The sequence below is a fragment of the Macaca thibetana genome, chromosome 1 (genome assembly GCF_024542745.1).
Source record: "Macaca thibetana thibetana isolate TM-01 chromosome 1, ASM2454274v1, whole genome shotgun sequence".
Lineage (NCBI taxonomy): Eukaryota > Metazoa > Chordata > Mammalia > Primates > Cercopithecidae > Macaca > Macaca thibetana.
In genome coordinates this window covers 35,225,485-35,253,079 of record NC_065578.1, presented here as the reverse complement: position 1 = coordinate 35,253,079, position 27,595 = coordinate 35,225,485, and the positions used below count along the sequence as shown (strand labels likewise).

General features: G+C 49.9%; 1 protein-coding gene across 1 annotated transcript in view; it reads left to right on the top strand.

Moving 5' to 3' along the window:
- Positions 1-7,780: 7,780 nt before the first annotated feature.
- PSMB2 (proteasome 20S subunit beta 2) overlaps positions 7,781-27,595 on the top strand; it is a 623,524-nt gene continuing 603,709 nt past the window's right edge. The window contains exon 1 of the mRNA XM_050800668.1: positions 7,781-7,785. The gene's annotated coding sequence lies outside the window, so the exon portion shown is untranslated. The remainder of the gene's footprint in view (positions 7,786-27,595) is intronic.

Here is a 27,595-nt window from a genome sequence, read left to right as displayed (position 1 = left end):
CATATACGTGCAAGTCGCAGGGGATGCGATGGCTTGGCTTGGGCTCAGAGGCCTGACAGCATCATGTCCTAATTACTTTCCTACATTTCACTGTTTTTTTGAGACAGAGTCTTGCTCTGTCACCAGGCTGGAGTACAGTGGCGCCATCTCAGCTCACTGCAACTTCTGCCTCCCGGGTTCAAGCGATTCTCCTGCCTCAGCCTCCCGAGTAGCTGGGACTACCGGTGCATGCCACCACACCCAGATAATTTTTGTATTTTCAGTAGAGATGGGGTTTCACCATGTTGCCCAGGATGGTGTCGATCTCTTGACCTCGTGATCCACCCTCTTCTGCCTCCCAAAGTGCTGGGATTACAGGCGTGAGCCACCAAGCCCGGCCTATTTTTTTTTTTTAAGACAGAGTCTTGCTCTGTTGCTCAGACTGGAGTGCAATGGCACCATCTCAGCCCACTGCAACCTCTGCCTCCCGGGTTCAAGCAATTCTCCTGCCTCAGCCTCTCGAGTAAGTGGGATTACAGGCATGTGCCACCACGTCTGGCTAATTTTTCTTTTTTTTTGAGACAGAATCTTACTCTGTCGCCCAGGATGGAGTGTAGTGGCATGATCTCGGCTCACTGCAACCTCCGTCTCCCAGGTTCAAGCAATTCTCCTGCCTCAGCCTTCTGAGTAGCTGGGATTACAGGCGTGTGCCACCACATCCAGCTAATTTTTGTATTTTTAGTAGAGACGGGGTTTCGCCATGTTGGCCAGGCTGGTCTTGAACTCTTGACCTCAGATGACCTACCCACCTCAGCCTCCCAGTGCTGGGAGGCATGGAGCCACTGCACCTGACCTAATTTTGTATTTTTAGTAGAGACAGGGTTTCACCATGTTAGCCAGGCTGGTCTCAAACTCCTGACCCCAAGTGATCCGCCCTCAGCCTCCCAAAGTGCGGGATTACAGGCGTGAGCCACCACACCTGGCCCAGTTTACTATTATGAATGCTTTTAAAGTAGTTGGCATCTGCTGGGTGAATACCTGCATGACAGTGCGCCACTGCTCACTCCTCCCTGCTCCACTGCTCACTCCTCCCTGTTCCACCTTTACTGACATCATGTTGGCAGCTTGAAATTGGCCATGGGGAGTGTTTACATCATGGAAATTGGCAAGTGTGACAAATCAAGTCCCTCCCTAATGCACCCCAAGCCATTTGTAAACATTCACCAGCACACCACTGGGTAGAGATTCCCAAAACATGACTGTGATTGAATTTCTCACCAGCCAGCCTGGCAGGGGGTTTTGGAGCAGATCACCTGGTTTAGAGAATGAAATAAATGGGACATTTCTTTTTTTTTTTTTTTTCTGAGACAGAGTCTCGCTCTGTAGCCCAGGCTGGAGTGCAGTGACGCTATCTCGGCTCACTGCAAGCTCTGCCTCCCAGGTTCACACCATTCTTCTGTCTCAGCCTCCCGAGTAGCTGGGACTACAGGTGCTCACCACCACGCCCGGCTAATTTTTTTTGTATTTTTAGTAGAGACAGGATTTCACTACGTTGGCCAGGATGGTCTCAATCTCCTGACCTCGTGATCCGCCCGCTTCGGCCTCCCAAAGTGCTGGGATTACAGGCGTGAGCCACCGCGCCCGGATAAATGGGACATTTCTTACATCTAAGCGTCATACAATAAAATGCATACTTGTTACCTGTATCTTGTCCAGACACGTTTGGGGGCCCATCTCTTCCTCCTCCCTTAGAGACGAGAGTGCACACCCACTCATGAAACACCCCTCGCACATCCCAAAACACACCTGGGATGCCTTTTGGGTGGAATAAGAACAGAAGCTCCATGAGGGCAGGGACTTCGTTACTGCTGTACCTAGACTGCTTCTCAGTCTCAGCGGCTCTCCTAGTTTCCCTGACTTCTGACTTAGGGCAATTTAAGCCATGTTAGGGCCAGGGGGCCCTGTGCACACGGGCCGAAGGAAGAACCAGCCAGACACCCTGGGGTAGCCTCTTCTCAAGAACAAGAACCTACTGGAGGGATGGTTCTCAGTCAGGAGCAATCCCTTCCCAGGAAACATCCGGCAATGTCTGGAGGCAATTTGGATTGTCACAAGAGCAGAGGAGTTGGGGGAGTGCCAATATCTGTTGGGTAAGGGCCAAGGAGGCTGTTAAGCATCCTACAGGGCACAGAATGCCCCCCATGCCCCCACCCCCACCATCCAAGATTATCCTGCCCCAAATGTCAATAGTGCTGAGGTTGGGAAAGCCTGGGACAGGGACACAGCGGGGAGGAACTCAGAGAGGATGGGGTCAGAGAAGAGACAGGAAAAGGTCAGCCTGCCCTGTAGCTACTGATCCCTCTCTCCCCACAACCCCCTTGCTCTGTGTGGGTCTTTGGTCTCTTCTTTTGTCTCCCGCCCTGCTTCTGTCCTCTGTCTCTTTGGTGTTGTCCCTGTTTATTTCTGTTTATCTCTCGGTCTCCATTTCTCACTCAGTCATGCCGTCCACTCTGGCTGGATCCTTGTGTTCTGAGACATGAGACAAGCCTTTGGCATTTGTACTCCTTCACCCACACTAATCACTCCAGCTGCCTCGGCCTGGGAGCAGAGCCAGGAGGTTGACAAAGGGGGAGGGTACAAAGAGGGGGGTTGGGGGTAGGGGGTAGCACACACTCCCTGCTATCCTCACCACTCTTCTTCCTCTTGTTCTTGGGGCCCCACTGTCTGCCACTGAGAGCCCTAGAGATCCAACCACTGTTTTTCTCTCACCCTCCAGGGCCTGGGACCAAGCCAGCATGCCTGAGTGGCCTTGCCCTGCCCACTGACCTCTTCCTCTTTACCTCACCCCCTGGCTCCTTAAATTTCCCCTTCAGCCCAGTCCAGCAGCAGTTACAAAACAACTGGGGGCTGGGCAGCTCCTTACCCTCGGCCTTGCCCTGGGCAGCAAGTCATGACTGCCACTCAGCCCAGCACCGTCCGCCCAGAGATCAGGGACCCGTGGTCTCTGCCCTGGTCCTAGTTTTTAGGACCCAGAGACCACTGCCTTGAGCCAGGAAATGGTTTCTTGTGTTAGGACCCAGTGCTCAGTGTCCGGATTCAATTGCCAGTGCCTGTCCCCAGGACCTAGGACTCAGCCCTTTGTGCCTGAGGCCAGAGCTGCCTGCCCTGTTCCTACCACACACCTCGCCTGACACACCGTGGTGGCCTAGGCTGCTGTGTTTTAGGGGTGGCCACTGTTTGAGGCCAGGAACCCTGCAACTGACATTGCAGACAAGTGTGGCGGCAATTTTTAAAACAGAAAGTTGAGGGACTTTTGGCCAGGCTTGGTGGCTTATACCTGTAATCCCAGCAGTTTGGGAGGCTCAGTCAGGAGGATCACTTGAGGCCAGGAGTTCAAGACCAGCCTGGGCAACATAGTGAGATCCTGTTCCCATCACTTTTTTTTTTTTTTTTTTTTTTTTTTGAGACAGAGTCTCGCTCTGCCACCCAGGCTGGAGTGCAGTGGCCAGATCTCGGCTCACTGCAAGCTCCGCCTCCCGGGTTTACGCCATTCTCCTGCCTCAGCCTCCCGAGTAGCTGGGACTACAGGCGCCCGCCACCTCGCCCAGCTAGTTTTTTGTATTTTTTAGTAGAGACGGGGTTTCACCGTGTTAGCCAGGATGGTCTCGATCTCCTGACCTTGTGATCCGCCCGTCTCAGCCTCTCAAAGTGCTGGGATTACAGGCTTGAGCCACCGCACCCGGCCTTTTTTTTTTTTTTTTTAGATTCCATTCCTTTTGGGAGGCTGAGGCGGGCGGATCACTTGAGGTCAGGAGTTCAATATCAGCCTGACCAACCATGTTGGTTTTAGTCGCTATCAAAAATACAAAAATTAGCAGACATGGTGGCAGGCGCCTGTAATGCCAGCTACCTGGGAAGCTGAAGCAGTAGAATCGCTTGAACCCGGGAGGCGCACTCTAGCCTAGGTGACAGAGTGAGACTCCGTCTCACAAAAAAAAAAAAAAAAAAAAGTGTAATCTCAGCACTTTGGGAGGCCGAGGCAGGCAGATCACCAGGGGTCAGGAGTTCGAGACCAGCCTGGCTAGCATGATGAAAACCCGTCTCTACTAAAAAATACAAAAATTAGCTGGGCATGCCCAGGGGCAATGGCTTACACCTGGAATCCCAGCACTCTGGGAGGCCAAGACTGGTGGATCACGAGGTCAGGAGATCGAGACCATCCTGGCCAACATAGTGAAACCCCTTCTCTACTAAAAATACAAAAATTAGCTGGGCATGGTGGCACGTGCCTGTAATCCCAGTTACTCTGGAGGCTGAGGCAGAAGAATCGCTTGAACCAGGGAGCCAGAGGTTGCACTGAGCCGAGATGGTGCCACTGTACTCCAGCCTGGAGACAGAGTGAGACTCTTGTCTCAAAAAAAAAAAAAAAAAAAAAAAAAATTTAAATTGAGGGCCTTTTTTTTTTGGGCATGAGTCTTGCTCTTGTCCCCCAGGCTGGAGTGCAGTGGCGCGATCTCAGCTCACTGCCTCCCACCTTCAAGCAATTCTCCTGCCTCAGCCTCCCGAGTAGCTGGGACTACAGGCACCTGCCACCATGCCTGGCTAATTTTTGTATTTTTAGTAGAGACAGCGTTTCATCATGTTGGCCAGGCTGGTCTTGAACTCCTGATCCCAGGTGATCTGCCTGCCTTGGCTTCCCAAAGTGCTGGGATTACAGGCATGAGCCACCGTGCCCGGCCTTTTCTTTTCTTTTTTTTTTTTAAACAGAGTCTCGCTCCATCACCCAGGCTGAAGTGCAATGGTATGATCTTGGCTCACTAAAACCTCCGTCTCCTAGGTTCAGGTGATTCTCCTGCCTCAGCCTCCCGAGTAGCTGGGATTAAAGGCGTGTGCCACCAGGCCTGGCTAATTTTTGTATTTCTACTAGAGATGGGGTTTCACCTTATTGGCCAGGCTAGTCTTGAACTGGAACTACTGATCTCAAGTGATCTGCCTGCCTTGGCCTCCCAAAGTGGAGAGATTTTTAAAGTAATATAAACCATTCTCCAGCCTTGCCAACATGGTGAATCCCCATCTCCACTAAAAATACAAAAATCAGCCAGGTGTGGTGGCATACGCCTGTAATCTCAGCTACTCAGGAGGCTGAGGCAGTAGAATCACTTGAACCTGAGAGGTGGAGGGTGCAGTGACCCGAGATCGTGCCATTGCCCTCCAGCCTGGGTGACAGAGTGATACTCCATCTCAAAAAAAAAGAAAAGAAAAGAAAAAAAAAAAGGCATGGTGGTGCACACCTGTAATCCCAGCTGCTCCAGAGGCTGAGCCAGGAGAATTGCTTAAATTTGGGAGGCGGAGGTTGCAGTGAGTCGAGATCATGCTACTGCACTCCAGCCTGGCGACAAAGCGAGATTCTGTCTCAAAAAAAAAGGAAAGAAAAAGAAAAGAAATCATTTAAATAAGCATTTAAGATAAAATTTGGGGAAGGGACTAGCAGTACAGGCAGAAGAAGGAGAGAAAAGTCAGTAGGTATAGTTGCCAGATAAAATACAGAATGCCCAATGCAAGGTGAATTTCAGGTAAACAATAAATAATTATTTAATGTAAGTATGTCCAATGCCATATTTGGGACATACTAAAAAATTATTCATTGGTTTTCTGAAATCCTCCTTTATAACAGGGACCTGTGTTTTGATGTGTGAAATCCAGCAGCATTGTCCAGAGATATCTTCCAGGTTATTTTCCGGTAGCTTTAAGTGGGGAAGTGGAGTGTTTCTCTTTTTTTTCCCCCTTTTTCTGTTGAGACAGGGTCTTGCTCTGTCCCCCAGGCTGGTGTGCAGTGGCAAGATCTTGGCTCACTGCAGCCTCAACCTCCTGGGTTCAAGTGATCCTCCCACTTCAGCCTCCCAAGTAGTTGGGACTACAGGTGCGTGCCACAATGCCTGGCTAATTTCCTTATTTTTTTTGCAGAGACGGGGACTAGCTATGTTGCCCAGGCTAGTCTTGAACTCCTGGGCTCAAGTGATGCTCTCGCCTCAACCTCCCAAAGTGCTGGGATTACAGGTGTGAGCCACTGCACTCAGCCCCCAGTTCTCAGTGTTTCCTTCCAGGCACTTTTTACTGCCATGGCTTCTTTTTTTTTTTTTTTTGAGACGGAGTCTCGCTATGTCGCCCAGGGTGGAGTGCAGTGGCCGGATCTCAGCTCACTGCAAGCTCCGCCTCCCGGGTTTTTACGCCATTCTCCTGCCTCAGCCTCCCGAGTAGCCGGGACTACAGGCGCCCACCACCTCGCCCGGCTAGTTTTTTAGTTTTTTTTTTTTTTTTTTTTTTTTTTTTTTTTGAGACGGAGTCTCGCTCTGTCACCCAGGCTGAAGTGCAGTGGCCGGATCTCAGCTCACTGCAAGCTCCGCCTCCCGGGTTCACGCCATTCTCCTGCCTCAGCCTCCCGAGTAGCTGGGACTACAGGCACCCGCCACCGCGCCCGGCTAGTTTTTTTTTTTTGTATTTTTAGTAGAGACGGGGTTTCACCGTGTTAGCCAGGATGGTCTCGAACTCCTGACCTCGTGATCCACCCGTCTCGGCCTCCCAAAGTGCTGGGATTACAGGCTTGAGCCACCGCGCCCGGCCAGTTTTTTGTATTTTTTAGTAGAGACGGGGTTTCACCGTGTTAGCCAGGATGGTCTCGAACTCCTGACCTCGTGATCCACCCGTCTCGGCCTCCCAAAGTGCTGGGATTACAGGCTTGAGCCACCGCACCCGGCCTACTGCCATGGCTTCTTAACTGGCTCCTTGTCTCCAATCTTGCCCATCTGCTACCACACCCTGACTGGCTGGTGCTTCACCTGCAGTCATGTTACCTCCCGACTGAAAACGCTTCTCTGGTTTTCCATGCCACATGAGGAAGAACAAAATCCCAGCCTAGCAGGATATAAGGCCCTCAGTGCCTGATTCCTGCCCAGCTTCCAGGACATTTGGCAACATCCCCGCCTGCCTCACACTGCACCAGTAAAATGCTTCTTCCCTGTTAGTCTCCCCAACTCCTGCGATGATTCTGGCTCCCGTGTCTTACGTTTCTCTCCATCAGCTATGTATTGCACACAGACAGCACCTACTGCACACCAGGCACCAGGCTAAGAAGGACACAGTGGAGAACACGACAAATGTTCCTGCTCTTGTGACTTACATTTTGGCAGAGGCGCATTTAATAGATAAACAGTTACAATGAGGTGTTTGTTGTGGTAGGGTAGGTAAAGAACACTGGGGTGTGGCCGGGCGCGGTGGCTCAAGCCTGTAATCCCAGCACTTTGGGAGGCCGAGACGGGTGGATCACGAGGTCAGGAGATCGAGACCATCCTGGCTAACACGGTGAAACCCCGTCTCTACTAAAAAATACAAAAAAAAACTAGCCGGGTGAGTTGGCGGGCGCCTGTAATCCCAGCTACTCAGGAGGCTGAGGCAGGAGAATGGCGTAAACCTGGGAGGCGGAGCTTGCAGTGAACTGAGATCTGGCCACTGCACTCCAGCCCGGGCGACAGAGCAAGACTCCGTCTCAAAAAAAAAAAAAAAAAAAAGATTTGAACAGTCATCAGCCCACTAAAGTGGGACAGCAGGAGAGAGCGTTCCAGGCAGAGGGAACAGCTTGTGCAATGGCCCTGAGGCTCGGAGAGGAGGTGCAAGTCCAGGATGGTGGGAATACAGAGAAGAGAGGAAGACAGCAACAGGGTGAGGAGGCCCCAGGAAGCCGCCGGACAGAATGTGCCTTTGATTCTGAGAGCTATGAAAAGGCCCGGGAGGAATTTAAGCGGGGGGGGGGGGGGGGACTATCCTGAAGAGGCTTGTGCTACTGTGCAGAGACTAGATTGAAGACCTTGTTTCTCTTTCCAGGATGGCAGGAATGACAGCAGCCTGGGTTAGGGTGAGGGCACTGGAGACGGAGTCACAGATATGTCAGAGGTGTCAGTTTCGGACTTGTTGAGTTGGTGATGCTAGCAAGACATCCAGTTGATATGCTGTCAACCTCAGGAAAAAAGTCTGGACCTGAGAGATTCTGGTTTTTTGTGTTTGTTTGTTTGTTTGTTTCTTTTTTTTTTTTTTTTTTTTTTTTTTTTTTTTTTTGAGACGGAGTCTCAGGCTGTTGCCCAGGCTGGAGTGCAGTGGCGCGATCTCGGCTCACTGCAAGCTCCGCCTCCGGGGTTCCCGCCATTCTCCTGCCTCAGCCTCCTGAGTAGCTGGGACTACAGGCGCCCGCCACCGCGCCCGGCTAATTTTTTGTATTTTTAGTAGAGACGGGGTTTCACTGTGGTCTCGATCTCCTGACCTTGTGATCCGCCCGCCTCGGCCTCCCAAAGTGCTGGGATTACAGGCTTGAGCCACCGCGCCCGGCCTTGTTTGTTTGTTTGTTTGTTTTTTGAGACAGAGTTTTGCTCTTGTCGCCCAGGCTGGAGTGCATTGGCGTGATCTCGGCTCACTGCAAGCTCTGCCTCCCGGGTTCATGCCATTCTCCTGCCTCAGCCTCCTAAGTAGCTGGGACTACAGGCACCCGCCATAGCGCCTGGCTTATTTTTTGTATTTTTAGTAGAGACGGGGTTTCACCGTGGTCTCGATCTCTTGACCTTGTGATCCGCCCGCCCCGGCCTTCCAAAGTGCTGGGATTACAGGCGTGAGCCACCATGCCCGGCCTGTTGGATCTTTATATACATTTACTTATTGATTCCTCACAACAACCCTATGAGGTATGTGCCTTCACTCTTGCCATTTTACAGATGAGGGAACAAAAGGTTGTATGCAGGTGGGATGCAGTGGCTAATGCCTGTAATCCCAGGCAGTGTCTTGGACAACATAAGACCAAAAAACAGTTGTGTGAGGTAATCAAAGCTACACAATTACTAAGTGCCAGAGCCAAGGTTCCAACTCCAGTAATCCAGCTCTGGATCTATGCTCTTAAATACACCACACAGCCTCTCACCGAGGCAGTAATTTAAGTCCTCAGAATTGATGTGATTTATTTCAGAATTGTGAGTCAGAAGGGCAAATGATCATCCTTAGGAATACCAGCATCTAGCCAGGTGCAGTGGCTCGCACCTGTAATCCCAACACTTTGGGTGGCTGAGGTGGGTGAATCACTTGAGGTCAGGAGTTTGTGACCAGCCTGGTCAACATGGTGGAAACCCAGTCTCTACTAAAAATACAAAAATTAGCTGGGCGTCGTGGCATGAACCTATAATTCCAGCTACTTGGGAGGCTGAGGCAGGAAAATTGCTTGAACCCAGGAGGCAGAAGCTGCAGTGAGCCGAGATTGTCCCACTGCACTCCAGCCTGGGGGACAGAGTGAGATCCGTCTCAGGAAAAAAAAAAAAAAAAAAAAAAGGCATCTAAAGCCAAGGTGGCAAACAGGTGGCTCAGGGGTTGAATTCTGCTCTCTTTTTCTTTTTTGAGATGGAGTCTCAGTCTTTCGTGCAGTCTGGAGCACAGTGGCGTGATCTCAGCTCACTGCAACCTCCACTTTCTGGGTTCAAATGATTCTCCTGCCTCAGCCTCCGGAGTAGCTGGGATTATAGGCATGTGCCACCACGCTTGGTTAATTTTTGTATTTTTCAGTAGAGACGGGGTCTCACCATGTTGGCCAGGCTGGTCTCGAACTCCTGACCTCAACTGATCTGCCCACCTTGGCCTCCCAAAGTGCTAGGATGAATCCTGCTCTTGAACAAGTTTTCGCAGAAGTGAATTTTTAAAAATTAACTGCCATACAAAAATGAACCCAAAATGATCAAAGACCTAAACATAAGAGTTAAAAAAATAAAACTCTTAGAAGAAAACAGGGGAAGGCCGGGCATGGTTGGTGGTGACTCATGCCTGTAATTCTAACACTTTGGGAGGCTGAGGTGTGAGGATCACTTGAGCCCAGGATTTAGAGACCAGCCACGGTAACATGGTGAAACCCCATCTGTACAAAAAATACAAAAATTAGCCAGGCATGGTGGTGCATGCCTGTAGTCCCAGCTACTCGGGAGGCTGAGGCAGGAGGATCACTTAAGCCTGAGAGGTTGAGGCTACAGTGAGTTGTGATCACACCACTGTACTCCAGCCTGGGCAACAGAGTAAGACTCCATCTCCAGGGAAAAAAAAAAAAAAAAAAAAAGAAAGAAAGAAAGAAAGGACTGGCCGGGTGCGGTGGCTCAAGCCTATAATCCCAGCACTTTGGGAGGCTGAGATGGGCGGATCACGAGGTCAGGAGACCGAGACCATCCTGGCTAACACGGTGAAACAGGTGTTTCTGTTTCTACTAAAAAAATACAAAAAAAAAAACTAGCTGAGCGAGGTGGCAGGCACCTGTAGTCCCAGCTACTCGGGAGGCTGAGGCAGGAGAATGGCGTGAACCTGGGAGGCAGAGCTTGCAGTGAGCTGAGATCCAGCCACTGCACTCCAGCCTGGGCAACAGAGCGAGACTCCGTCTCAAAAAAAAAAAAAAAAAAAGAAAGAAAAGACTATAAAGAGAGTGAAAAGATAACACACAGTGTAGGAGAAAATATTTGTAAATCATATCTGATAAGCAATTAATATCCACATTATATAAAGAACTCCTGAAACTCAACAACACAAAAACAACCCAATTAAAAAACAGGCAAATGACAACTTAAATAGGCATTTCTCCAAAAAAGATATACAAATAGCCCATAAACACAGGAAAAGATGCTCAGTATCACTAATCATTAGAGAAATGTAAATCACAGGCCGGGGACAGTGGCTCATACCTGTAATCCTAGCACTTTGGGAGGCCACAGCAGACAGATCTTGAGGTCAGGAGTTCAAGACCAGCCTGGCCAACATAGTGAAACACTGTCTATTAAAAATAGAGGCCGGGCGCGGTGGCTCAAGCCTGTAATCCCAGCACTTTGGGAGGCCGAGACGGGTGGATCACAAGGTCAGGAGATCGAGACCATCCTGGCTAACATGGTGAAACCCCGTCTCTACTAAAAATACAAAAAAACTAGCCAGGCGAGGTGGCGGGCGCCTGTAGTCCCAGCTACTCGGGAGGCTGAGGCAGGAGAATGGCGTAAACCCGGGAGGCGGAGCTTGCAGTGAGCTGAGATCCGGCCACTGCACTCCAGCCTGGGCAACAGAGCGAGACTCCGTCTCAAAAAAAATAAAAAATAAAAAAAAAATAAATAAATAAATAAATAAAAATAGAAAAAAATTAGCCAGGCATGGTGGCAGGCACCTGTAATCCCAGCTACTTGGGAGGCTGAGGCAGGAGAATTGCTTGAACCCGGAGGCGGAGGTTGCAGTGAGCTGAGATCGTGCCACTGCACTCCAGCATGGGCGACAGTGTGAGATTGTGACAGTGTGAGACTCCGTCTGGAAAAAAAAAAAAGAAAGAAAAAGAGAAATGCAAATCATCCAAAGGAAACAAAAATCAGTGTTTTTGAGGATGTGAGGAAATTGGAATCTTTGTGCATTGCTGGTGGGAATGTGAAATGATACAGCCATTATGGAAAACAGTACGGCAATTTCTCAAAAATTGAAAATAGAGTTACCATATAATCCAGTAATTTTATTTCTGGGTGGATGCCCAAAAGAATTGAAAATAGGGACTTGGACAGATATTTGCACACGCATATTCATTGCAGCATTATTCACAGTAGCCCAAAGGTGGATACAACCCAAGTACCCACAGACAGAAGAATGGAAAAACACAATGTGATATACACGTACAATGGAATGTTATTCAAACTTAAAAAGGAATGAAATTCTGACACATGCTACAACACCGGTAAACCTTGAGGACATTATGCGGAGTGAAATAAGCCAGTCACAAAAAGACAAATATTGTATGATTCCACTTTCATGAGTTACCAAATTAGTAGTCAAAGTCATAGAGACCGGAGGCTGAGGTGGGCAGATCACTTGAGGTCAGGAGTTTGAGATCAGCCTGGCCAACATGGTGAAGCCCTGTCTCTACTAAAAATACAAAAATTAGCCAGGTGTGGCAGCAGGCACCTGTAATCCCAGCTACTCAGGAGGCTGAGGCAGGAAAATAACTTGAACTCGAGAGGCAGAGGTTGCAGTGAGCCGAGATCGCGCCACCGCACTCCGGCATGGGCGACAGATCGTGACTCCATCTCAAAAAAACAAATAAATAAAAATAAATAAGTGAAAAAATGAAAAGGATAACTTTAACTTTTACCTTTTTTTTTTCTCCAGACGAAGTTTCGCTCTTGTCGCCCAAGCTGGAGTGCAGTGGCGCGATCCAGACTCATTGCAGCCTCTGCCTCCCGGGTTCAAGTGATTCTCCTACTTCGTCCTCCCGAGTAGCTGGGATTACAGGTGTCTTCTTCCACCATGCCCGGCTGATTAACTTTAACTTTTAAATTTGGTAAAACATTTCATGTTTGAATTAAAATTTGTTCTTTTTTTTTTTTTTTGAGACTGAGTTTTACTCTTGTTGCCCAGGCTGGGGTGCAGTGGCACAGTCTTGGCTCACTGCAACCTCCACCTCCCAGGTTCAAGCAATTCTGCCTCAGCCTCCCTGGTAGCTGGGATTATAGGCATGTGCCACCATACCCAGCTCATTTTTTGTATTTTAGTAGAGACAGGGTTTCACCCTGTTGGCCAGGCTGGTCTCAAACTCCTGACCTCAGGTAATTCACCTGCCTCAGCCTTCCAAAGTGCTGGGGTTACTAAAATTTGCTCTTAGAAAACAAAAATATTACATTTTTCAGTTCTCATTGTTTTTAATTTTAAACACAAACTTCTGGTCATCATTGGGTTTTTTTTGTTTTTTTGTTTTGTTTTTATCTTTTTTTTTTTTTTTTTTTTTTTGAGATGGAGTCTCCCTCTGTTGCCCAGGCTGGAGTGCAGTGGCAGGATCTTGGCTCACTGCAACCTCCTCCTCCGAGATTCAAGTGATTCTCCTGCCTCAGCCTCCCGAGTAGCTGGGATTACAGATGTGCGACACCACGACACCATGCTCCGCTAATTTTTGTATTTTTAGTGGAGACGGGGTTTCACCATCTTGACCAGGCTGGTCACAGACTCCTGACCTCAAGCGATCTGCCTGCCTCGGCCTCCCAAAGTGCTGGGATTACAGGCATGAGCGACCTCGCCTGGCCCATGATTGAGTTTTAATAATACTTGTAAATTTTAAATTAGCACAAGAGCCAGGCATGGTGGCTCACTCACACCGGTAATCCTAGCATTTTCAGAGGCAGAGGCAGGAGGATCGCTCGAGCGCAGGAGTTCAGACCAGCTTGGGTAACATAGTGGACCTTGTCTTTACAAAAACTTTAAAAATTAGCCAAGTGTGGTGGCATGTGCCTATAGTCCCAGCTACCTGAGAGGCTGAGATGGGAGGATCACTTGAGCCTGGGAGGTTGAGGCTGCAGTGAACTATGATCACACCACTGCACTCCAGCCTAGATGACAGAGTGAGGCCCTGTCTCGAAAAACAAACAAATAAATAAATTAGCACAGGTGGTCACATAGAATTAAAGTAACTTAAGTTTTGTTTCTTCACCTTTAAAATCACTGTGTCATCATTGCTTATTCTGCAATAACTGTTTAATCTCAGGAATATGTTGCTTCCTGGAGCTGGAGACACCAACAGAGCTCAAAGGAAGCTTGAATGATTCCAAACTATTAAGAAATTACTTTCAAAATGAATGTGTTTAGCTGAGTCTGCGTGTGTCAAGAGGCAAGTTATACAAGTGGGATTTCTCCCAATTGACTTTGGCACACATGTTTATTAAAAGCTAAATACGAGGCCGGCCGCGGTGGCTCAGGCCTGTAATCCCAGCACTTTGGGAGGCCGAGACGGGCGGATCACGAGGTCAGGAGATCGAGACCATCCTGGCTAACACGGTGAAACCCTGCCTCTACTAAAAATACAAAAAACTAGCCGGGCGAGGTGGCGGGCGCCTGTAGTCCCAGCTACTCGGGAGGCTGAGGCAGGAGAATGGCGTGAACCCGGGAGGCGGAGCTTGCAGTGAGCTGAGATCTGGCCGCTGCACTCCAGCCTGGGGGACAGAGCAAGAATCCGTCTCAAAAAAAAAAAAAAAAAAGCTAAATACGGGCGGGGCACGGTGGCTCACGTCTATAATCCCAGCACTTTGGGAGGCCGAGACGGGTGGATCACGAGGTCAGGAGATCAAGACCATCCTGGCTAACACGGTGAAACCCCGTCTCTACTAAAATACAAAAAAAAAAAAAAAAAAAAAATTAGCCCGGCGTGGTGGCGGGTGCCGGTAGTTCCAGCTACTCGGGAGGCTGAGGCAGGAGAATGGCGTGAACCCGGGAGGCAGAGCTTGCAGTGAGCCGAGATCGCGCCACTGCACTCCAGCCTGGGTGACAGAGCAAGACTCGGTCTCAAAAACAACAACAACAACAAACTAGCGGGGCGAGGTGGCGGGCGCCTAAAGTCCCAGCTACTCGGGAGGCTGAGGCAGGAGAATGGCGTAAACCCGGAAGGCAGAGCTTGCAGTGAGCTGAGATCCGGCCACTGCACTCCAGCCTGGGTGACAGAGCAAGACTCCGTCAAAAAAAAAAAAAAAAAAAAAAAAAAAAAGGCTAAATACGGGCTGGGCGTGGTGGCTCATGCCTGTAATCCCAGCACTTTAGGAGGCCAAGGAGGGCGGGTCACCTGAGGTCAGGAGTTCGAGACCAGCCTAACACAGTGAAACCCCATCTCTACTAAAACTACAAAAAATTAGCTGGGCATGGTGGCATGCGCCTATAGTACCAGCTACTCAGGAGGCTGAGGCAGGAGAATCGCTTGAACCCGGGAGGTGGAGGTTGCAGTGAGTGGAGATAGCACCACTGCACTCCAGCCTGGGAGACAGAGCGACACTCCATCTCAAAAAAAAAACCCAAAAAACGAAATACAATTGGCCCTGTGTATTCGGGAGTTTTGCATTGGTGGATGCCACGAACTGCGGATAAAAAATATTTGGGGCCAGGCATAGTGGCTCACGCCTGTAATCCCAGCCAAGAGATTGGATTGGGAGGCCGAGGCAGGTGGATCCCAAGGTAAGGAGTTCAAGACCAGCCTGGCCAAGATGGTGAAACTCGGTCTCTACTAAAAATATAAAAATTAGCCCGGCATGGTGGCAGGCGCCTGTAATCACAGCTACTCGAGAGGCTGAGGAAGAGAATCGCTTGAACCTGGGAGGTAGAGGGTGCAGTGAGCCTAGATCGCGCCACTGCACTCCAGGCTGGGTGACAGAGCAAGACTTTGTCTCAAAATAAACAAACAAACAAACAAACAAACAAACAAAATAGCTGGGCGTGGTGGCATGTGTCTGTAGTCCCAGATACTCCAGAGGCTGAGTCAGAAAAATTGCTTGAACCAGGAGGCGGAGGTTGCACGGAGCCGAGATGGTGCCACTGCACTGCAGTCTGGGCAACAGAGGGAGACTCCTTCTCCTTTTTTTTTTTTTTTTTTTTTTTTTGAGACGAAGTCTCACTCTGTCACCAGGCTGGAGTGCAGTGGTGTGATCTCGGCTCACTGCAACGTCTGCCTCCTGGGTTCAAGCGATTTTCTTGCCTTGGCCTCCCAAGTAGCTGGGATTACAGGTGTGTGCCACCATGGACAGCTAATTTTTCTATTTTTACTAGAGACAGAGTTTCACCATGTTGGCCAGGGTGGACTCCTCAAAAAAAAAAAAAAAAAAAAAAAAAAAACTGGGGAAGGCTGGGCATGATGGCTAACACCTGTAATCTCAGCACTTTGGGAGGCCACAGTGGGCAGATCACTTGAGGTCAAGAGTTTGAGAACAGCCTGGTCAACATAGTGAAACCCCACCTCTCCTAAAAATACAAAAATTAGCTGGGTGTGGTGGCACGCACCCGTAGTCCCAGCTGGAGGCTGAGGCAGGAGAAACACTTGAACCTTGGAGACAGAGGTTGCAGTGAACCGAGAACATGCCACTGCACTCCAGCCTGGGCAACAGAGTGAGACTCCACCTCAAAAAAAAAAAAATGGGGGGAAAAAATGAATAAAATATAACAATACACCAATTAAAATAATACAAATTTTAAAAACAATACACTATTTACATGGCATTTACATTGTATTAGGTATTATAAGTAATCTAGAGATGACAAAATATATGGGAGGATGTACATAGATTATATGTAAATATGAAGCAATGTTTTTTTTTTTTTGAAACAGAGCCTCGCTCTGTCGCCCAGGCCGAAGAGCAGTGGCGCGATCTTGGCTCACTGCAATCTCCACCTCTTAGGTTCAAGAGATTCTCCTGCCTCAGCCTTCTGCATAGCTGGGATTACAGGCACCTGCCACCACGCCCAGCTAATTTTTGTATTTTTACTAGAGATGGGGTTTCACCGTGTTGGTCAGGCTGGTCTGGAACTCCTGACCTCAGGTGATCCACCTGCCTTGGCCTCCCAAAGTGCTGGGATTACAGGCGTGGGCCACCGCACCTGGCATATTAAGCAATTTTCTATCAGAGACTTGAGCATCCAAGGATTTTGATATCCCTAGGGTCCTGGGACCAATCCCCTGAGAATACAGTGGGACAACAATAATAAATCTGTGCAATTTTTTTTTGTTGTTGTTGAGACAGAGTCTCGCTTTGTCGCCCAGACTGGAGTGCAGTGGCCGGATCTCAGCTCACTGCAAGCTCCGCCTCCCGGGTTCACGCCATTCTCCTGCCTCAGCCTCCCGAGTAGCTGGGACTACAGACGCCCGCCACCTTGCCCGGCTAGGTTTTTGTATTTTTTAGTAGAGACGGGGTTTCACCGTGTTAGCCAGGATGGTCTCGATCTCCTGACCTTGTGATCCGCCCATCTCGGCCTCCCAAAGTGCTGGGATTACAGGCTTGAGCCACCGCGCCCGGCCAATTTTTTTTTTTTTTTTTTTTTTGAGACGGAGTCTCGCTCTATCTCCCAGGCTGGAGTGCAGTGGCGCTATCTCAGCTCACTGCAACCTCTGCTTCTCAGGTCCAAGAAATTATCCTGCCTCAGCCTCCCGAGTAGCTGGGATTACAGGCCTGCGCCACCATGCCTGGCTAACTTTTTGATTTTTTAGTAGAGATGGGGTTTTGCCATGTTGGCCAGGCTGGTCTTGAACTCCTGGCCTCCAGTAATCTGCCTGCCTGGGCCTCCCAAAGTGTTGGGATTACAGGCGTCAGCCACTGCGCCTGGCCAATCTGCTAATTTGAAGCTTAAATATATAGTGTTAAAGCTCGGCTGTTGCCCGGTGTGGTGGTTCACGCACATAATCCCAGCACTTTGGGAGGTCGAGGTGGGCAGATCACTTGAGGTCAGTAGTTCCAAACCAGCCTGACCAACATGGCAAAAATCCCGTCTCTACTAAAAATACAAAAATTAGCCAGGTATGATGGTGGGCACCTGTAATCCTAACTATTCGGGAGACTGCCTTTGGACTGGAGAAAGAGATTGGGAGCCGTAAATACATAGGTGGTAATTAAAACCATTCAAATATGTGCCCAGAAATATCACGCAGGCCAAGAAGAGATGAAAAACTTAGAGTCCTGGGGGACACAAATATTTAAAGGGTAGACAGAGGAAGAGAGATGTCCAAGGGAAATAAAACATGAATGGCCCTGCACAGTGGCTCACGCCTGTAATCCCAGCACTTTGGGAGGCCGAGGTGGGCGGATCACGAGGTCAGGAGTTCAAGATCAGCCTGACCAGCATGGTGAGAACCCATCTCTACTACAAATACAAAAATCAGCTGGGCGTGGTGGCAGGCGCCTATAATCCCAGCTACTCAGGAGGCTGAGGTGGGAGAATCACTTGAACCGGGGAGGCGGAGGTTGCAGTGAGCTGAGATCATGCCATTGCACTCCAGCCTGGGCGATGTCATGAAAGTCTGCCTAAAAAATAAATAAATAAAAAAGCTCAGCTGGGCACAGTATCTCATGCTTGTAATCCTAGCACTTTGGGAGGCCGAGGTAGGCAGACCACTTGAGTCCAGGAGTTCGAGACCCGCCTGGGCAACAGGGTGAAACCCCATCTCTACAAAAATATACAAATATTAGCCGGGTATGGTGGCATATGCCTGTAGGCCCAGCTACTGGGGGGGTGAGATGGGAGATCATTTGAGCCTGGGAAGTCCAGGCTGCAGTGACCCATGATTGTGCCACTGCATACCAAGCCTGGGCAACAGAGCAAGACACTGTCTCAAAAAAAAAAAAAAAAAAATCAAAAAACAAAAAACAGAAGATTCAACAACAAATAGAGCCATTATTTAGAACTCAGATGGTGAAATTTTTTTTCAAGAAGTATTTTTTTAATGTTGTTTAGAATGCCAATGCAAGGTAATAATAAAAAGCAAACTGAGTTTTAGTCATTTTTATTTTGGTTCTTAAATTCTCTACACATGGCTGGGCGCGGTGGCTCAAGCCTGTAATCCCAGCACTTTGGGAGGCCGAGACGGGCGGATCACGAGGTCAGGAGATCGAGACCATCCTGGCTAACACGGTGAAACCCCGTCTCTACTAAAAATACAAAAAAAAATAAGCCGGGCGAGGTGGCGGGCGCCTGTAGTCCCAGCTGCTCGGGAGGCTGAGGCAGGAGAATTGCGCGAACCCGGGAGGCGGAGCTTGCAGTGAGCCGAGATCGCGCCACTGCACTCCAGCCTGGGGCACAGAGCAAGACTCCGTCTCAAAAAAAAAAAAAAAAATTCTCTACACATGATGCATTTTTATTTCCCACACCTGCGGTAGACCCTGCCCATCATCCTACCCTTGATAGGCCACTGCAAGCCATACTGGAACCCGATTCAACCTGGCAACTGTGGACAGGAGGGGAGTGACAGGGGCTGCCCCTTGGGAGTCATTCAAGTTTTTAACGCTTAATTCAGAGGATATTCTCAGTTGTTACCTCCTATAGGAGGCCTCCCTTTGACAGTCTCTCCCTGCTTGAACCCAGGTCAAATATTTTTCCTTGTCAGGTATGGTGGTGTACACTTGAAGTCCCAGCTACTAGGAAGGCTGGAGCAGGTGGGTCCCTTGAGCCCAGGAGTTTGAGTCTAGCCTGGGCAACATAATAAGACCCTCATCTCTAAAGAGTTTTTTTTTTTTTAATTACGTTTTATATTCCCAAAGCACCGTGTGCTTAATTCTGTCACTGACCTCACACTGTATTCTATTTTTACGTATTCTTCTACTTCTAGGCCAAATGCATTGAAGCCAAAGACCATGTCCTTACCAGCCAAGTGCAGTGGCTCACACCTGTAATCCTAGCACTTTGGGAGGCGGAGGCAGGAGGATCATTTAAGGCCAGGAGTTCAAGACCAACCTGGACAACAAGCGAGCTCCGTTTCCACAAAAAATTTAAAAATTAGCCAGGCATGATGGTGTGCACCTGTGGTCCCAGCTACTTAGGAAGCTGAGGTGGGAGAATCACTCAAGCCCGAGAGGTCCAGGCTGCAGTGAGCCATGATCACACCACTGCATTCCATGCCCTGTTGGTCAATTAGGGCTCAATGTTCTGGCCACATTGGGACATGTCTAATACGGCTGTCCCAAAGTGGAGTGATTTGGGGAAGGGACTGGCAGTACACAGGAGGTGATGTTAAGCTACCTCAGGATATCATGGCCCCTCATGGTGGGAAGGGCACCTTGCAACTAAGACTCTTACTCTGTGTGTCAGTTCAAGGAATACCTTACCCATACCACTAGCCCTAATTTCCAGATAAGGAAATTGAAGCTCACAGACGTAAGGAGGGTTGCCCAGTTATAGAGTGAGTCACTGGCCAAGCCTAGAGCAGAGCACACATTTCCTACAACCAGGACATCGGGCCATAGGCCTGTGGTCTGGTCCACGGTGGGCCCGGCAGTTCCAACCTCAGCTGCCTTGCCAATGTGCGCATGTAACCACCAGGGGGAGCGAGATAGCCGTTCATGGGGAAGCAGGGCACAGGCTTGGGGTTGGACTGAATGTTCTTTGAGAGGGCCCACGGGCACACACAGTGGAGCTGGGGAGTCCTGTTAAAGAAAGATTGTGTGTGTGTTGAGGGGCGGGGGTGTTGTAACAGAGCTGGAGTTCAGGAGTGTTGGCGACTGGGATGAAGAGAGGAGGAGGGAAGGGCATTTTGCTGCCTCCCTCTGGCCCTGCCTGCTCTGGCCCTATTGGGAAAAGGGCAGAGCTGGGGAAAGGGAGGGATCTCCAGAGGGGATGGCTCTGCCTCCACCTCCGTTCTCTTCAGGCTCAGTCAGGGCCTAGACTGGACCGGACATTCCTCAATCTCCAGCTGAAAACCAGGAAATCAGACCTGGAGGCTACCTCCCTGCAGCCTGGGCCAGCTCTTCCAAAGCCCTCCCTACCCCCAGGGCCCTGCTGCCTCAGAGGAGCCACACTCCAGGCTCCTGAAGGCTGAGTCTCTCCTAGAACCTCTGTGTTCTTCCCTCCTTCCCTCCTGGCTCCTCTTTCCTGGGCTAGGGGATCAGACCCTTCTGTGAGCACCACATCTGCATAAGAAATTGCTATCCCGGCGTGGTGGCTCACACCTGTAATCCCGACACTTTGGGAGGCTGAGGCAGGATGATCACTTGAGTCCAGGAGTTCAAGACCATTGTGAGTAATATAGGGAGACCCTGTCTCTACAGGAAAAAATATAAAAATAATTAACCAGGCCGGGCGCGGTGGCTCAAGCCTGTAATCCCAGCATTTTGGGAGGCCGAGACGGGTGGATCACGAGGTCAGGAGATCGAGACCATCGTGGCTAACACGTGAAACCCCGTCTCTACTAAAAAAATACAAAAATTAGCCGGGAGCGGTGGCGGGCGCCTGTAGTCCCAGCTACTCGGGAGGCTGAGGCAGGAGAATGGCGTGAACCCGGGAGGCGGAGCTTGCAGTGAGCTGAGATCCGGCCACTGCACTCCAGCCTGGGGGACAGAGCGAGACTCCGTCTCAAAAAAAAAAAAAATAATAATAATAATTAACCAGGCATGGTGGTGTGTGCCTGTATTCCCAGCTATTCAGGAGGCTGAGACAGGAGGATCCCTTGCACCCAGAAGGTTGAGGCTGCAGTGAGCCATGATGGTGCCACTGCACTCCAACTTGGGTGACAGTCTCAAAGAGAAAAAAAAAAAGAAGAGGCCTGGTGCAGTGGCTCATGCCTGTAATTAATCCTAGCACTTTGGGAGGCTGAGGCGGGAGGATTACTTGAGGCCAGGAGTTCAAGACCACTCTGGGCAAGATGGTGAAACCCTGTCTCTACCAAAAATACAAAACTTAGGCAGGCATGGTGGCATGTGCCTGTAGTCTCAGCTACTTGGGAGGCTGGGGTTGGGGGATGGTTTGAGCCGGGGAGATGGAGGTTGCAGTAAGCCAAGATCTCATCACTGCATTCCAGCCTGGGAAACAGAGCAAAACTCCATCTCCCCCACCCCCGAAAAAAAGAAAAAAGAAAAAAAGGGAAATCTCTATCCACAGAGTACCAAGTCAAGTCAAACTCATGGTCTGTCCCCATCTCTCACCAGGATTGGTGCTCCTGTCTGGACTTCTCACTATCACTCTTCTCCCCGTCTTTCCTTAGTCCCTTCTCCAGGTAGTAGTGCTGATCATCTTTTCAGATTGTTAATCTGACCATGTTGTCCATCTGCTGAAACCTTTCAGGCGCTTTCCCAGCACTCTTGTGATAAACTCTTTTTTTTTTTTTTTTGAGACGGAGTCTCGCTCTATTGCCCAGGCTGGAGTGCAGTGGCCGGATCTCAGCTCACTGCAACCTCCGCCCCCTGGGTTTACGCCATTCTCCTGCCTCAGCCTCCCGAGTAGCTGGGACTACAGGCGCCCGCCACCTCGCCCGGCTAGTTTTTTTTGTTATTGTATTTTTTAGTAGAGACGGGGTTTCACCGTATTAGCCAGGATGGTCTCGATCTCCTGACCTCGTGATCCGCCCGTCTCAGCCTCCCAAAGTGCTGGGATTACAGGCTTGAGCCACTGCGCCCGGCTTAAACTCTTACTTAGTATGGCGCATAGGTCCTTCATGGTCTGGTCCTTCCCACCTCTCTGACACCATGCTCCCTCTCAATCTCTAGGTTCTGGCTACACTGCCCATGCTCATCACGGGGCCTTCACCTGTGCTGTTTCCTCTGCCTGGAACCTCACACCTCTTTAAAAAAAAATTTTTTTTTGAGACAGAATCTCGCTCTGTCGCCCAGGCTGGAGTGCAGTGACATAATCTCAGCTTACCGCAAGCTCTGCCTCCCGGGTTCACGCCATTCTCCTGCCTCAGCCTCCCGAGTGGCTGGGACTACAGGTGCCCGCCACCATACCCGGCTAATTTTTTTTTCTTTTTTTGTAATTTTAGTAGAGACGGGGCTTCACTGTGTTAGTCAGGATGGTCTCAATCTCCTGACGTGGTGATCTGCCTGCCTCGGCCTCCCAAAGTGCTGGGATTACAGGCGTGAGCCACTTCACCCAGCCTAATTTTGTATTTTTAGTAGAGACGGGATTTCACCATGTTGGTCAGGCTGGTCTTGAACCTGGTCAGGTGATCTGCCCGCCTTGGCTTCCCAGAGTGCTGGGATTACAGGCATGAGCCACTGCGTCCAGCTTATTCACTGTCTTTTAAAATTTTAGTTTGGTTTGGGTTTTTTATTGTTTGAGACAGGATCTCACTCTGTTGCCCAGGCTGGAGTGCAGTGGCACAATCACGGCTCACTGCAGCCTCAACCTCCAGGGCTCAAGTAATCCTCCCACTCAGCCTCTTGAGTATCTGAGACTACAGGTGTGCACCACCACACCTGACTATTTTTTTGGTATTTTTTATAGAGACAGGGTTTTGCCATGTTGCTCAGGCTGGTCTCAAGCTCCTGTACTCAAACGATCCTCCCTCTTCGGCCTCCCAAAGTGGCGGGATTGTAGGAGTGAGCCACTGTTTGTCATAATTGTAATTGTAATTGTGCATTTGTTTGTAATATTATTTAATTAATTATTATTAAAGCTCTATGAGGTAAGAATCATGTCAATTCTTGCTCATCTAAAAATCTGCAGCACCTCTGAACCTGGCACATAATAGATGCTCAATAGATGTTTGTTGTTTGTTGTTTTTGTTTTTTGGTTTTGTTGAGATAGGGTCTCACTCTGTCACCCAGGATTGAGTGCAGTGGTGTGATCTCAGCTCACTGCAACCTCAGCCTCCTGGGCTCAAGCGATCCTCCCATCTCAGTCTCCCAAGTAGCAGGGACTACAGGCATGCACCACCACACTGGACCAAATTTTGCATATATGTGTGTGTGTGTGTGTGTGTGTGTGTGTGTGTGTGTGTTTGTGTATGCAAGGTGCCCACCACCACACTTGGGTAATTTTTTGTATTTTTAGTAGAGATGGGGTTTCACCATGTTAGCCAGGATGGTCTCAATTTCCTGACTTCGTGATCCGCCCACCTCGGCCTCCTAAAGTGCTGGGATTACAGGCGTGAGCCACCACGCCCGGCCCTGCATATATATATATTTTATCAAGGCAGGCTTCCACCTGGTTTCCCGGGCTGGTCTCAAACTCCTGAGCTCAGGCAATCCACTCGTCTCAGCCTCCCAAAGTGCTGGAATTACAGGTGTGAGCTACTGTGCCCAGCAAGATGCTCAATAAATGTTTTTTGAATGAATAAGTACATTTATATTACACACTCCTCTCCATCTCTATCTCCCAAGCATGAGCCTCTATCATCTCTTATCTGAACCTCAGCAATCACTTTTTGATTTGTCTTCCAGTTTATAATCAAGTTTCTGTCAATCAGTTTCCCACCCCAAAGCCAGAGTGGTCTAATAAAATAGCCTATCTGGCTGGGCACGGTGGCTCACGCCTGTAATCCTAGCACTTTGGGAGGCCGAGGTGGGCGGATCACGAGGTCAGGAGATCGAGACCATCCTGACTAACGCAGTGAAACCCCATCTCTACTAAAAATACAAACAATTAGCCAAGTGTGGTGGCGGGCGCCTGTAGTCCCAGCTATCGGGAGGCTGAGACAGAAGAATGGCATGAATCCAGGAGGCAGAGCTTGCAGTGAGTCGAGATCACACCACTGCACTCCAGCCTGGGAGACAGAGTGAGACTCCGTCTCAAAAAAAAAAAAAAATTCGCCGGAGGTGGTGGTGTGCGACTGAAGTCCCAGCTACTTGGGAGGCTGGGACAGGAGAATTGCTGGAACCCAGGAGGCAGAGGTTATAGTGAGCAGAGATCACACCACTGCACTCTAGCCTGGGCCACAGAGCAAGACTCCATCTCAAAAAAAAACCAAACCCAAAAGCTGCCTATCTGATCATGCCACCCTTCCACCCCCTGTTGAATAGCTTTCAGTGGCTTCCCATGGCCCTTGGAATAAAATCCAAGCTCCTGACGACAGCCTTACAAGGCCTTGCATGGTCTGGCTCACCTCATGCCAAGCTCCACCTCCTCAACTGACATTTCTTAATTCAACAAATACTGAGCGCCTGTTCCACTAGGCACTGGGGTGAGCAAAAACAGACTCCTTCAGCTCTGCTTAGTCCTCTAGATACTTGAACATACCTCCTTCCCATTCACAGCCTGTGCATGTCGTTTCTCTTGTTCTGGAATCCAGTCCTTTCCCTCTCCTTCTTTCTCTACCTTCCTGACTTTGCCTGGTCAACACCTACTCACCCATCCATCAGATCTGATTACATACCATTCATTCAGGGATATCTTATCCGAACTGAAGCTAGCTTAGGTCCCCCTGTATACACTCTTAACTGCTCCTTATATTTGACTTCACAGCACTCACCACACGTTCTATTTTTACACTTGTTCCTGTGGTGATTTGGTGACTTGGTTTATACCCACCTTCCCCACCAGGAAGCGCCAGGAGCTTCTGTGTCTGGTTTTTGCTTACCATGGTTTCCCTCCGGTGCTCAGCTGGTGCTCAGCTGGTGCTCCACAGGCAATTTACTGATTGACTAAATGAATGAGTAAACGATTCCGCCACAAGAGCATTCAGAGTTCTGCCCTTCAGGGAAATGTTGGCACCTCTGCCTCACTGTGCATAGGAGCTGGTGGGTGATGGCTGAGGAGGGGAGGCCTGGAGGGGCGTACATAGGAGCTCTCACCAAGGAGAGAGCTGAATGAGTGTATTAGTCCCTTCCTGCCCCTTCTTGTCCCTAGAGCGCTGTGACTTAGCCCTGCCCACCTCTCCAACCCCACCTAGCTCCTGTCCCCTTTGATGCTTCAGCAAGAGGAGCTCCTGCTCTTTGTCCCTAGAATTCCCAGCCTCCTGCATACTGACCCCTCCACCTGCAACTTGCCTCCTGCTTCCTTTCACAAGGCTGGCTCCTCCCTATCCTTCTTCAGGTCCAGTTTAAATGCTTTTTTTTTTTTTCTTTTTGAGATGGAGTCTCACACTGTCACCTGGGCTAGAGTGCAGTAGCGAGATCTCGACTCACTGCAACCTCCGCCTCCCAGGTTCAAGCGATTCTCCTGCCTCAGCCTATTGAGTAGCTGGGACTACAGGTGCGCGCCACCACACCCAGCTAATTTTTTGTATTTTTAGTAGAGATGAGGTTTCACCAAGTTGGCCAGACTGGTCTTGAACTCTTGACCTCACAATCCATCCGCCTCAGCCTCCCAAAGTGCTGGGATTACAGGCATGAGCCACTGTCAAAGTGCTGGGATTACAGGCATGAGCCACCGTGCCTGGCCTAAATGCTGCCTTTTTTTTGAGACGGAGTCTCGCTCTGTCGCCCAGGCTGGAGTGCAGTGGCCAGATCTCGGCTCACTGCAAGCTCCGCCTCCCGGGTTCACGCCATTCTCCTGCCTCCGCCTGCCGAGTAGCTGGGACTACAGGCGCCCACCACCTCGCCCGGATAGTTTTTTTTTTGTATTTTTTAGTAGAGACGGGGTTTCACCGTGGTAGCCAGGATGGTCTCGATCTCCTGAACTCGTGATCTGCCCACCTTGGCCTCCCAAAGTGCTGGGATTACAGGCTTGAGCCACCGCGCCCCGCCGAGAAAGAGTGTTGCTCTGTCGCCCAGGCTGGAGTGCAGTGGCATGATCTCAGCTCACCACAACCTCTGCCTCCCGGGTTCACGCCATTTTCCTGCCTCAGCCTCCCGAGAAGCTGGGACTACAGCCAGGATGGTCTCAATCTCCTAACCTTGTGATCCATCTGCCTCGGCCTCCCAAAGTGCTGGGATTACAGGCATGAGCCACCACGCCCGTCCTGCTTTTGTTTTTTAAGATAGGGTCTCACTGTTGCCCAGGATGGAGTGCAGTGGCACAATCACGGCTCACTGCAGGCTTGACTTCCCAGGCTCAGATGGTTCTCCCACTTCAGCCTCCTGAGTAGCTGGAATTACAGGCATGTGCCACCAACCTGGCTAATTTTTGTGTTTTTGTTAGAGATGGGGTTTCACCATGTTGCTTAGGCTGGTCTTGGAACTCTTGGGCTGAAGCAATCCACTGGCCTTGGCCTCCCAAAGTGCTGGCATTACAGGCATGAGTGCAGTGGTTTTTTTTTTTTTTTTTTTTTTTTTTTTTGAGATGGAGTCTCACTCTGTCGCCCAGGCTGGAGTGCAGTGGCCGGATCTCAGCTCACTGCAAGCTCCGCCTCCCGGGTTTATGCCATTCTCCTGCCTCAGCCTCCCAAGTAGCTGGGACTACAGGCGCCCGCCACCACGCCTGGCTAATTTTTTAGTATTTTTAGTAGAGATGGGGTTTCACCATGTCAGCCAGAATGGTCTCGATCTCCTGACCTCATGATCCACCCGCCTCGGCCTCCCAAAGTGCTGGGATTACAGGCGTGAGCCACCACGCGCCGGCGAGTGCAGTGTTTTTTATACCTAATCTCAGACGTGACACACCGTCACTTCTGCCGTGTTCTATTGGCCACTCAACCCATCTGTGATACAACATAGGAAGGAACTACACAAGGGTGTGAGTACTAGGAGGTAGGGGACATCATCAAGAGGTCATCACCGAGGCTGATGACCACATTGTCGAAAATGAGAATGTGGTGGCGGGCACCTGTAGTCCCAGCTACTCAGGAGGCTGAGGCAGGAGAATCGCTTGAACCCAGGAGGCAAAGCTTGCAGTGAGCTGCGATCGCGCCACTGCACTCCAGCCTGGGCGACAGAGACTCCGTCTCAAAAAAAAATAAATGAGGACGCCTTTCCTGAAGCCCCCAGGAGGCTTCCCTTCATGTCTACTGGCTGAAACTGTCACATGTCCATGCCTACACCAGTCAATGATGAGGGATTTGGGACCATTGTTTTTGGTCTCAATCACAATCATGCTTCACCCCGCGGCTAAGATCCACCTCTGCTGAAGCACAGGGCGCCATCTAAGAGAAAGATGGCTACCTGAATAGAAATTGTTTGGAATGAGGAAGGGGCAATGGGAAAAGTTGTTGAGTGGGCAGCCCACAGTGTCCATGACACTCACCCACTAGACTATAAACTGCACAAGGAGTAGTGTATGTAAGAGAGGTTACATCTTTTCTGACTATTGCATCCCCAGTGCATAGCCCACTGCCTGATACAGAGTAGATGCAACAGTATTTGTTGAATGAATAAATGAATGAATTCATGACTAAACTGGAAGACCATAGGGCAGGGGTTCAGGACTAGTATCACTAGCCCGAGGCTTCTTCAGTTCTTAGAACTCAGGAGGCCACCTGCTCCCACCACCA